Here is a 12,300-nt window from a genome sequence, read left to right on the forward strand (position 1 = left end):
CAATGATGCTGAGGCAAGAGAGATTATTCTCCACGACTTTTATGTAGATGACCTTCTAACTGGTGCGAACTCATTAGAAGAAGTTATGGAAATACGAAAAAAGGTTTCTGAAGCCCTTTCTTTGGCTGGAATGCCTTTACGAAAATGGAAGTCAAATGACGCTCGTGTTGTTTCATCCCAAAATGAAGAACCACCAGTTTGTCTGAACATGGGAGACTCAGAAGTCAGCAAGACGTTAGGTCTCAATTGGCAGGCTAGGTCTGATGATCTTCGTTTCTCAATCGATTCTGCACCGTCGAATGTGCTTACGAAACGGGGATTGCTTTCAGTCATCGCACAGATATTTGATCCATTAGGGCTTTTGTCTCCATGTGTTATTACCATGAAAATGTTGTTGCAAAAACTGTGGTTGCATAAGCTTGCTTGGGATGATCAGTTGCCATTAGATATTGCTAAGACATGGTGTGAGATTCTTGAAACCTTACCAGTGCTAAACACTATAAGGATCCCTCGTCTCATTCTTGGCCATTCATATACGAGCGTAGATCTGCATATATTTTCGGATGCCTCAGAAGGTGCTTATGGTGCTTGCTTATACGTGAGAAGTATCGACGCGGAGAATAATACCTGTGTTCGTTTGTTAGCAGCGAAGAGCAAAGTCGCTCCATTGAAGCCGAAAACCATACCACAACTTGAGCTCTGTGGCGCTTTAGTGGGAGTGCGGCTTTATGAAAAGGTGAAATCGTCTCTGAGAGTTAAGATAAGGCATTCAACATTCTGGACAGATTCTACAATTGTTTTAGGCTGGCTTAAAATGCTGCCCAGCAGACTTACCACCTTTGTTCGCAATCGCGTGGGCGAGATTTTGGAAAGGACTCAAGACTGCTCATGGAGGCATGTTCCGACAGACAAGAATCCAGCAGATCATTTGTCGCGTGGTGTCAAAAATACATCCATTCCCTCGCTTGAGTTATGGTGGTCAGGTCCAAGTTTCTTGAGACAGGATATGTCACAATGGCCTTCACAAATTGTAACAGTCGAATCTTTGCCGGAAGTGCGATCCGAAATATCATTGCTTTCAACTGTAAATGTGAAAGGTGACACGGATTTTATACGTTTCGATCGCTTTTCGAATTTTCTTAGATTGCAACGTTGTATGGTGTACGTGATACGGTTCATTAAGGCTTGTAAAAGGCAAGCAAATAATGATTTTATTTCAGAGGATGAACTCCAAAATGCCTTGAATGTGATGATTAGGATATCTCAAAAGGAATCATTTTCAGAATATGACGTATTGATGCGAAAGCAAAAACTACCTTCTAAGAGTCAGCTTCTGAAGCTTAACGTTTTTATGGACGATCAAAACATAATGCGTGTTGGCGGTCGGTTAGAAAATTCTTCATTTGCTTACGAAAAGAAACATCCTATTTTACTACAGTCCACACATAAATTTACAAAACTTTTGTTTGATTTTGAGCATAAAAAATTAATGCATGCCGGGCCGCAGTTACTTTTAGAGTCTATTCGAGAGAATTATTGGCCAATTGGGGGACGTAATTTAGCTAGGTTGTGCTACCATCAGTGCATACTGTGTAAACGCATGCAAGGCAAAGTGATTGCGCCTCTTATGGGTAACTTACCATCATCGCGGTTGCTTCCTGGGGGTTATCCGTTCGAGTGTACAGGGGTAGATTATGCGGGTCCTATTATGTGCGCTAATCGTCAAGGTAGAGGATGTCGCCTCGTTAAAGTGTACATTGCGATTTTTGTTTGTTTTACAACCAAGGCACTTCACGTGGAGCTGGTAGGTGACTTATCGAGTGCTAATTTTTTGTCCGCGCTGCGCAGATTTATTTCTCGCAGGGGAAAACCAAAGCACATCTACTCTGACAACGGCACCTCGTTTGTTGGCGCCTATAAAGAAATAGGCAAATTTTTAAAGGACAGCTGCATTTCGGTATCCGAATCCGTTGCCAATGAAGGTATTGCATTTCACTTCATACCTCCTTATTCTCCTCATTTTGGCGGTCTTTGGGAAGCAGGAGTAAAGTCTGTTAAGTATCATTTGCGCCGCGTCTTAGGTAATAGTAATTTTACGTATGAACAGTTAAATACAGTGTTAGTGCAAATTGAAGGCTTATTAAATTCGCGTCCTCTTACGCCGCTATCGTCTGATCCCAACGACTTGCAACCCTTGACACCGGCACACTTTCTCATTGGGCGACCACTCACTGCTCTTCCTGTACCCAATTATGAAAATCAACCAGTGAATCGTTTAAATAGATATCAACGTATTGAACAAGTACGCCAGCATTTCTGGACCAGATGGAGTAAAGAATACATTAGTGAGCTGCAACACAGATCGAAATGGCAAGTACCTACCTCTTCACTAAACCTAGGTGATCTTGTTGCTATCAAAGAAGATGGACTTCCGCCATTGAAATGGAAATTAGGAAGAGTTGTAGCTGTGTATCCAGGTTCTGATGGAATAGCTCGAGTGGCGGATATCAGGACAGCCAGTGGAGTGGTCAGCAGATCGTTTAGTAAAATTTGCCCACTTCGAGAAGAATCTTCTGGTTGAAAGACAAGCTTTCAACGCGCGGGGGCATGTTGGGAGGAGGACAAATTTGCAAGAAGCCAGAGCGGCTGTTTCTTTCTAATTAAAAAAAAAAAAAAAAACTGTAACGTATTGTAACCAAGGAACATTTATACTTTTTTTTGTGTAACTGACATGTAGAATAAAAGACTTGTCGCCAAACCGTTTCTTAATTCTTTTATTGTATAGAATTTTCCAACTTACGTGTTTGTACCTGGTGTAAAACAAATAATCAAAGTAAAAGTTGTAAGAGCCCCAGCTGCTGCAAGGACCTGTGGGCCGAGGACACCCATTCCTGATGGAACAGAGGCCCTTAGAGCCCACCGAATTTGTACACAAAGCCAATCGATAGTTTTAAACAGCTATAATTTTTTACGCGCGTTGCGGCGAAACTTTTCTCATTACGAGCCCTGGCGACCGCGGGCCGTGCCACTGTCCGACACTCGTTAAACATAAAAGATTGATTAAATCAAACTGTAATTACAAACAAAGTATTAACGAGTTTCAAACTAGCGGCTTTAACACTTAGACGAGACCGGCTGACTCGCCCCAGCTTCGCTGAGTGAAATTTTTGAAAATCTGACAGAAGTTAGAATTTTCTGAGAAAATCCTGAAACACATATCTCTTCGGTTTTGACTGAAAACCTAAATACCAATTTTTATGAATATATACCTAACTTGAAGCAGGTCATATAAAGGGAGGAAAATCTTCATACAAACTTTCTATCACTTTAAATTTTCCATAATCCTTCCTCTTTTAGTGAGTGAATACTTACGAGTACGTTATAATTGTATAAAAGAGATCTGTTAAAATTTCAAGTATCTAATATCTAACCCTAGCGGTTTAGACTGTGCGTTGCTAAATCAGTCAGTCAGTCAAGAAAAGTTTATATTTTACTAGCTGCGACTTCGTTCGCGTGGATGTAGGTTTTTTAAAATTCCCGTGGGAACTCTTTGATTTTCCGGGATAAAAAGTAGCCTATGTGCTAATCCAGGGTATAATCTATCTCCATTCTAAATTTCAGCCCAATCCGTCCAGTAGTTTTTGCGTGAAGGAGTAACAAACATACACACACACACACACACACACACACACACACATACAAACTTTCTCCTTTATAATATTAGTGTGATTGCGCGGTAGGCTTGCGCTTGATGGCAATCATTATAACATAATAATTCAATGTTAAAATATCACCTTCTTGAAGCCTCTTGCTCATAATTTTGTAACCTGAGCACAAACACAGGTTAACATTAGCACTGATTTATTACCTAAGTAGGTGGTCTTAACTCTTACCGTCTCTGAGGCAAAGTTAATTAGAACTTGAGATCTAATTACCTACCTATCTCCTTACGATAAGATAGTATACCTAATATGTACCTACTTAGTGAACGAGAAAAGTTGAATGTGACTGGGAAATTCAATTAAGTGACATAAGAAGTAAGCTAGGCTCCGTGTACCTACTTTTGTTACCATTCATTCATTTTTTTAGAGGGTTCCATACCCGAAGGATGCCGATTGCCAACGGATGCCATAGGATGCCTATTACTAAGTCTCCGCTGTCCGTCAGTCTGTCTGTCAGCGGGCTGTATCTCGTGAACCGTAACAGGTAGACAGTAAAAAAATTCACAGAACGTGTATTTCTATTGCCACTATAAAAACAAATAATAAAAATTTCAAAATGGCCGCCATGAAAATTAAAAAAAAACACTGTAATTTCTTGCACGATGCTACGAACCCCTCGGTGTACGAGTCTGACTCGAACTTGACCGATTTTTTTTCTATATGCCATAAGTATCATGCGATACCTAAGTCTACCGAGTATGAATAGTAATTGTATGATTTCCCTTATTTTCTAACTAGTTCCCTCTTGAAAAGTTTAATGAGAATGGATCTGGATTAAGGTCTATCCAGGTCTAAAATGTTTTTTTCTATTTAGACAACTCAGTCTGGAACAGTGAGTTGGATTGCCAGCTGTTTGGGGTGGTGCATTATTCACTTGTTTGGCGTTTGTGTACTTTTTCTTTCACGTTTTAATATTATCTAACATTTAAATAAAAACCTTATTTTAATCAACCAAGAATAAATTCGATTTAAAACTATTTCAATTAAATCGGGCCACATTAATTCCGCCATTCCGTCCGCAACTCATTACGTATTCGGAATAATTACGATACGGAACGAAGTTGTTTCCGATAATCGAATACGGTAGGTAGAGGATGTGAATTGTTGAGCTCAAATGGCGCTTAATTTATTAATCCTTGACGTATTAATTGCAACAATTATTATTTATATTATAATAATTCACGTATTAGCATTATCGTATTACGGATTACGTAAGTAAGTTAAGTACCTATTACAATTCAAGTAAATAGATAGGTAGTATTGGTTGCTCAAAACTAGCTCACAAAAATATGACATTTGTTTGGAATACCGTCAATATACCTACCTACTGACATCTGAAGAAGCCATTGTGGCAGATCAAAATGCTAGAATCCGGATGCTATGAAAAGCAGCAGCTACCTACTTATTAAAAAAAAGAAATACCTACTCTTAAATAGTGGATTTTAGATATGCTGGTTTGTGCAAGAAAAATATTTCTGAATCAAGGAATGTGAGAAAAAAAAACAGAAAAAACAGATATTGGCCGATTGGTTCCGTTGGTTCGAAGTAGAAAAAAAATGGTGTTTATTATTGTTTAGGAGCTGAAGTTTAATAAGCATTGAATAAAGTCTGTGCTTAGGAGATGAATTTATGATCTATGAGAAAGCTTTCTTGAAATTAAAGAAAAATATTAAGTTAAGTACCTATGTTATTTAAATAGGTACCTTAAAATTAGTCAACACACAAATTATCGCCTAATTAAGCCTACCTAAATAACTTTCTACTGCCCAATGTTTTGAAGGCTTGAGTAAAAATGGCTTCGGTATCAAATATTGGATGTACAGTTACAGAGGTAAACTAAACACCTAATTAACCAAATTAATTTAAAGTCCAGATGTGTATGTATGTACCTAATATAATCATAATCAAAATCTTATTTATATTTTATAATATGTATTATCTTCAAATGGCTTACGAAGGAATTGTGTAGAAATAATGTGCGCTTTACTTAAAACCACAAACAAGATAAAGTGAGCAATTAAAAAGAAAGAGCCAGGAAAGAGCATAGTTATTAATGTAAAGTCGCGTTCACATTCACTTAAACGAACAAACCCTTTTCACATTCCAAGCAACTTGAACTTGCAATCGCGACTCGCGAGGTTAATTTTAAATTTCGAATATAGTAGGTATGCGTCGTATGCGTCTGCCATGGATTTGGATCGTATAGAATTAATAATCAAGTAGATTATAAAATTGTAAAATAAATTAACAGTATAAATTAATCACATCAAAAATAGCACGTGATAACTTCATTGGCGCTCTTTTTAAAAAACATTTCAAATCACAGACAATAAGACAGCGCACGCTATGATTAAAAAAATATGCACATAAAGTCGAGTTTACACGAACGTTTCCAACCGACTTGAACTTGTAGTCGGGGTTAATTTTAAATTTCGAACACGGCATGCGACGTATGCGCCCGCTGCGGCGCGGAAGTGAACTAACCGAGCAGAGCCAGCGATATCCTACAGGACGTTCCGCCGCGCTACATTTTATGGATCGATATTTACATAGTACTTTTAATATTCTACCGTTGACTTGTTTATTTTTATCTTTATGGCTAAGATTGCTTGAAAGATATGCCTTTTAAGATTGAGTGGCGAGTGCTGTCAAATGGGAATGATGGAGCAGTTTGTTTTATTTCCCAACAGCGGAAGAGTAAAGATCACGGAGTGTTTAATCTTTGAAATAAAATTGACTTTCTCAGATTTAAGTTTTGATAGGTCCGTGGAACTTTCTAACAAAGCGATAATTAAAGTACTGGGTTCGAATCGTCATGAGAAAACGATAAGTAGTTATCCAAAAGGAGATATCCTAAATTGGAAATCTAGATTAAAAAGATTAGGTGTAGGTACGTAGTAGAAAATATGAAGGAAGCTTTATTTTGTGTTTGTAGAAAGAATTGTTATTGAATATTAAATTAGCGAATTATTAAAAAAAAACAAGTTTTTTATAAAAATGATCAACAGATTTGCTATAACTTTTTATTGGATTTATACAATAGAATAAAAAAATCAAATCCAATGACCCGAAAAAGTACAAATCGTAAAAATAAATTGATGCATCTCCTATTTAATATTGTCTATGGAACAATGAACGAATGAATGAATGGAATGATAATAATTAAGTTCCGAAGCTAGTCCTTCGCATAACAATGATAACTTGCGGTCGCTGAAGATGGTAGTGCTATTGGAATTCTAATTATTATCACTGCAATACCCACTGGAATTCCAGATATTATAGTGTATATGATACACGCGGCTTCATCCAAGTGAATTTAGGTTTTTTTAAATACCGTGAGAAAACTTTGATTTTCAAGGATAAAATGTCATTCTTCAGGTTTTTAACTATACTATGAAAGAAATCATGCGGATCCGTAACTCTGTTGTGATGTGATTGAAGTACAAACCTACAAACAAACACACTTTCGCATTTATAATTTAGTATGATATAAGACGCGTTGATTTTTTATTTTGGTTTACTTACAAATTCCTGTAAGAAATCTATTATAATATCTTTTTGGTAGAGAATAATCGTATTAATTTAGTGCTCTAGCCCCAAGCATTGAACTTTGAACGTTTATATATTAAGAGTTATATAGGAATTTCTCTCTCTTGGCTGTTTTCTGGTATAGTATTGAAGCAATACCAGCAAACAACCAAGAGTTCAATGATCACTATAATATCTGAGCTCCATTGAATATCACTGTGATATTTAGAATTCTAACAGCACGATCATCTTCCGTGAGGCATCATTGCTATGCGAGGCAAAGCGTCGAGCTTGATTATTGTCATTCCCTTCCTTCATTGTTTCATGCATAATAGGAGATGCGTCGATTTCTTTTTATTTATTTATACTTTTCTGGGTTTATTTCCTTTATATTATACGAATGTTATAATACTTAATATTCTAGATAACATTAATTAATCCATAGTAACATTAAATGTGAAAGTGTTTCTTCTATCTGCTAGCTTTTCACGGCCCATCCGTTGCATGATTTCTACGAAATTTGGTACAAGGATACTACTTCGTGTTATGTCGGGGATATGCTACTTTAGTCTTGTGAAATCAAAGAGTTCCCACGGGATTTTAAAAAACCTAAATCATTGGGGACAAAGCAACGAGCATCAACTTTCTTGTCTCCGAAATCATAAGCATAAACGATATTTCATTAACTTTTTGTGGTAAGGTTTGACGTAAACACGTACAAATAATAATTTCATAAATATTCATAACAACCAAATGGGAGTGTACAAAACGACATTTTTAGTTACGCATGAGTTGCGCTCATTTTGTATGCAAATTTCTTCAGCTACACCTCTGTGCCAGAAAGGCGCTAGACAAGAGAAATGTTTTTTCGTACTTTCTATTTTTTGTGTCAAATAAAAAACAAATATTTTTGGAAATTATGTAGTGTGTACAGTGCTTTATGCAAATTAATATTTTAGAGTTTTGGTTAGGGGCTACTTTGTCTTAACATGACAATTTGGACCTCAGGGCCGTAAAGCCAGTTAAAAAGATACTAAATGATTTCTCTACCATACTTATTATACGAGTAAAGCCCAGAGAGAAGTTCTGATATTGTCTAGATGAAAAGAAAAAACGTAGCTTTGAGAAAACAGCGAAAGAAGCGCGAGACAGAAATAAACTTGACAATACGGAAAAGAGTCGTAAAATAATGCTAGTAGACTAATTCTCAAGAGATATGCTCTCACAACAGACCCATAAGTCACACGGAGGAATCACAATAAGTTACCTAAAAAAGTGTACAAAAGTGCAGTTTTATTGCGCTGGGTCGCGACGCATTCTGATTTCTGAACGAGGATCATTTTCCAGTTTTTTTTAACCCCCCGACCCAAAGGGGGGGGGGGGGTTATAAATTTGACGTGTGTATCTGGGTATCTGTCTGTGGCATCGTAGTTCCTAAACGAATGAACCGATTTTAATTTAGTTTTTTTTTTGTTTGAAAGGTAGCTTGATCGAGAGTGTTCTAAGCTATAATCGAAGAAAATCGATTCAGCCGTTTGAAAGTTATCAGCTTTTTTCTAGTTTTCTTATAGAGGTTTTTGTTTCGGGGGTTTTTAAATTTTGAGTTTTCCGTCTCCAGCTTGTAGTCCTGAAGCTGTTAGTACCTAAATTATGTAGGATATAAATAAGTTGGTATCACTATCTAGTACATATAGACTAGAAGCTTCTATTGAGATAGTAGGTATATGATTCATCTTTGCGTCAGCTAGGGTCGGGAAGCGTAGGTATGTTAAGGAGCAGGAGCAAGTTCCCAGCATGGTGGACTAGCAAACCTTTCTCATTTTGAAAAGAGACCCGTGCTTAGCAGTGGTCCAGCGCTGGATTGCAATGTTGATGATAAAGAAGTTCCCTGGTCTTGGCCAACGCAAAGGCACGCGTGCTTTTCTACACTCATTTTTTCACTGCTTTACCGGCTCTGAGTTCTAGCCCTTTTGAGTTTCTACACTCATACCCTTGCCGGCTCGATAGCTTAATGTTTAAAGGAGCGGACTGAAAACCGAAAGATCGCCGGTTCAAACCCCACCCGTTACACTATTGTCGTGCTTCTCCTAGCACAAGCTTTAGGTTTAGTTGGAGGGGAAAGGGGAATATTAGTCAGCATAATAAACTTGGCTAATATTCTTTTAAAAAAAAATGAACAATCAAAGACAACATGGCTGACGTTTGCCCCGAGTCTGAACGCACCATTAGATTTTAGATATCAGATGAATTGAACTGAATTGTTGCCAGCTTTCAGTAATAACAATTTTCTTGACTAGAGGTACTAAATAAAAATATTAAGTATGGCAAACCCAAGGTCAATGTTGGCTACAACTGGATCCTGGCCAAATGACATAATCAATATAACCACGACCTATTTAAAAGGTTTCTCGGATCTGATTACATAATATTTGGGGCATAATATCGATCAATTTTATAGTTTTTGAAGAGAGGGCCCATTTTAGGGTTTCCACATTGAAAAAATTAATTCACAATTTAAAACAATATACCTACCTACGTTTATATAGTAATATTATTGACTAGATAATAATTTAAGCTAATTTCAACTAGCTGTTGCCTGCGACTTCATCCGCGTGGATTTAGGTTTTTAAAAATTCCGTGGGGACTCTTCGAATTTTCGGGATAAAAAGTAATAATATGCCACTTTACAGGTCTTCAATTAAAAACACCATTAACATAACAACTTTGCCATGCCAAAAATCACGTCGATTCGTTAGTCCGTTGCGACGCAATTGAAGGACAAATAAACAAACACAATTTCGCATTTTTAATATTTCTAGTTAAGTATATATACAATACATAACTAAGATATTAAAACTAACTAACTAACCTATGTAGAAAACCGTAAAAACCAATTGCAATTAGTAAAATGTTTCGTTAAATTAGTCTAATGAGACGTGAAACTTAACGTGTCAACCCTAATTTGAGACCCCCGAGTCTGCCTCACTGACTTAGTTAGGGGTCGCATTATTGTAACTATTGGTTGCATGCTAATATCAACCCTACGTCACTGAGATACGAGCTAATTAGTCCACGTCATGAATTAATATGAGAGGGCAAACCGGGCAAATATTTGTCCATTAGGATGATGAAAACAGTTTTCCCTCCAACTCGTGGGTACAACACCATCGATGTATAATACGTATAAATAAATAAATAACTATTTTTTCGAAGTAGTAATTTTTTTTATCTCCTCTCCTCTCCTATTTGGGGCGTTCGGGGGGTGATCTCGGGCACCTCTAACTTTTAGGAGACTTTAATAGGGAAGGAAGCAAAGTTCGTGCACGAGATTGAAGTCCGGAAGTCGAAGTTTTAACCATTTAACTATCATAAGCGGTGATGGCTTATCACCGCTTATCACTATCACTACCGATTATAAATGCGAAAGTGCGTTTGTTTGTTGGTTTGTTGATCGATCCGTTGCTCCGTGTCACAATAGAGCAACGAATCGACGTGATTTTTGTATGGGTATAGTTAAAGACCTGGAACGTGACATACTCGTAGGCTACTTTGTATCCCGGAAAATCAAAGATTTCGGGATAATTAAAAACCTAAACCCACGCAGTGAAGTCGTGGGCATCAGCCAGTTATTTTAATAAAGCTTAGAATTCTCTTTGGCATCTTGAGTATACATTCAAACTGTAAAAGGCATTTCCTCGCCCACCTTACGTCTATAACGTCGGTCTTGGCGCCGGCTAGGCGATAGACGAGTCATAAGATACCCAGCTATTGTTGTATAAGCACTAACTTATATTCTAAGTTATGTGATTACTCTCCAAGCGAATGTTTAGTTGGAGCCAAATATCTTTGAAATAAAAAATAATACAAGAAGACACGAGTATGGCAGCCAGCACACTACCAACGCTAACTTATTCGTGGTCTCCACTCTAGAACTTTCCTGCTCTACCGGCTAGCTCCTATGGCAAGGTATGGCCTGCCCATTGCAACTTAAACTCTCTGCTTCAACTTGCTGATAGGAAGAGGGCTCTCTCCGTCACTCGTTTCCACTCCTTTCATACAATCGTAGTTCCAATTTCATTTGAATATTAAGCAACCAAAGTCCATGAAATTTTGCACATAATATATTCTAGAAACTAATATCTATGTCTGTGGTTTTCCAGATTTCTGTTAAAATATTCGGTTTCAAAGTTACGCGGTTTTAAAATTTTCATACAAATCTTTGAGCCCCTGTAATTTTAAAAATACATATTTTTAGAAAAATCTAAAACACCACAGACACAGATATTAGTTTCTAGAATATGTCTGCAAAATTTCATGGACTTTGGTTGCTTAACATTCAAATGAAATTGGAACTACGATTGTATGAAACGAGTGGAAACGAGTGACGGAGAGAGCCCTGTATCAGCTCGCACGTGAGGCGTTTGCGAGCTGAGTCTTTGTGGAAAAACACCCCGGATGAGTTCGAAATTAGTCGAGCTTACGCTAACTAACCACGTGAGTACAACCGGAAGACTCTACAGTACCCGGCAGAAAATATCGAACTTTAGAAAGAGATTTCGGCTTCGTAGATCGTTGTCTCTGTCACTCATACATGTGTGATGTGATTGTATATTTATAACTATTGGGCTCGGTATATTAGTGACCTTCATTCTCCTGCGGACCCTTAGCACCCCTTGTTCCCTGCGGATTTTGAACCTTATCCTGCTAGAAAGACTCATAGCCCCCTACATAGCTAGCTGAGCGGCTTTCTACAACTGACTAGTTTAGTACTAAAATAAAATACTAAAAGTGAAAATAATTGCAATTTAAAGCGAAGTGAGAACGTACCAAATCCTATGGCGCTTTTAAAGAGCTTTAAAGCGGTTATCGCTTCAAAGGAGGCGTCATTGAATGCGAATCGCCGAGCAAATGCTTTTATTCTACGCGAAATAAAATGTTATTTTAAAAGGTAAAATATTTTAAAAGCTATCTTTTATACATTGGCTTTTAGAGACAGAAATTGATGAAACTTTAAAAAATATTATAGAGCTCTTTACCCTTCACTTTACTT

The 12,300-nt window shown here is 37.4% G+C and overlaps 1 protein-coding gene across 9 annotated transcripts in view; it reads right to left on the reverse strand.

The window, feature by feature from the left end:
- The window catches only part of LOC123873151 (uncharacterized protein CG43867), a 386,310-nt gene that overhangs the window by 35,692 nt on the left and 338,318 nt on the right, over positions 1–12,300 (reverse strand). The gene's annotated exons all lie outside the window — the stretch shown is intronic.

Source organism: Maniola jurtina, chromosome 16 (genome assembly GCF_905333055.1).
Source record: "Maniola jurtina chromosome 16, ilManJurt1.1, whole genome shotgun sequence".
NCBI lineage: Eukaryota > Metazoa > Arthropoda > Insecta > Lepidoptera > Nymphalidae > Maniola > Maniola jurtina.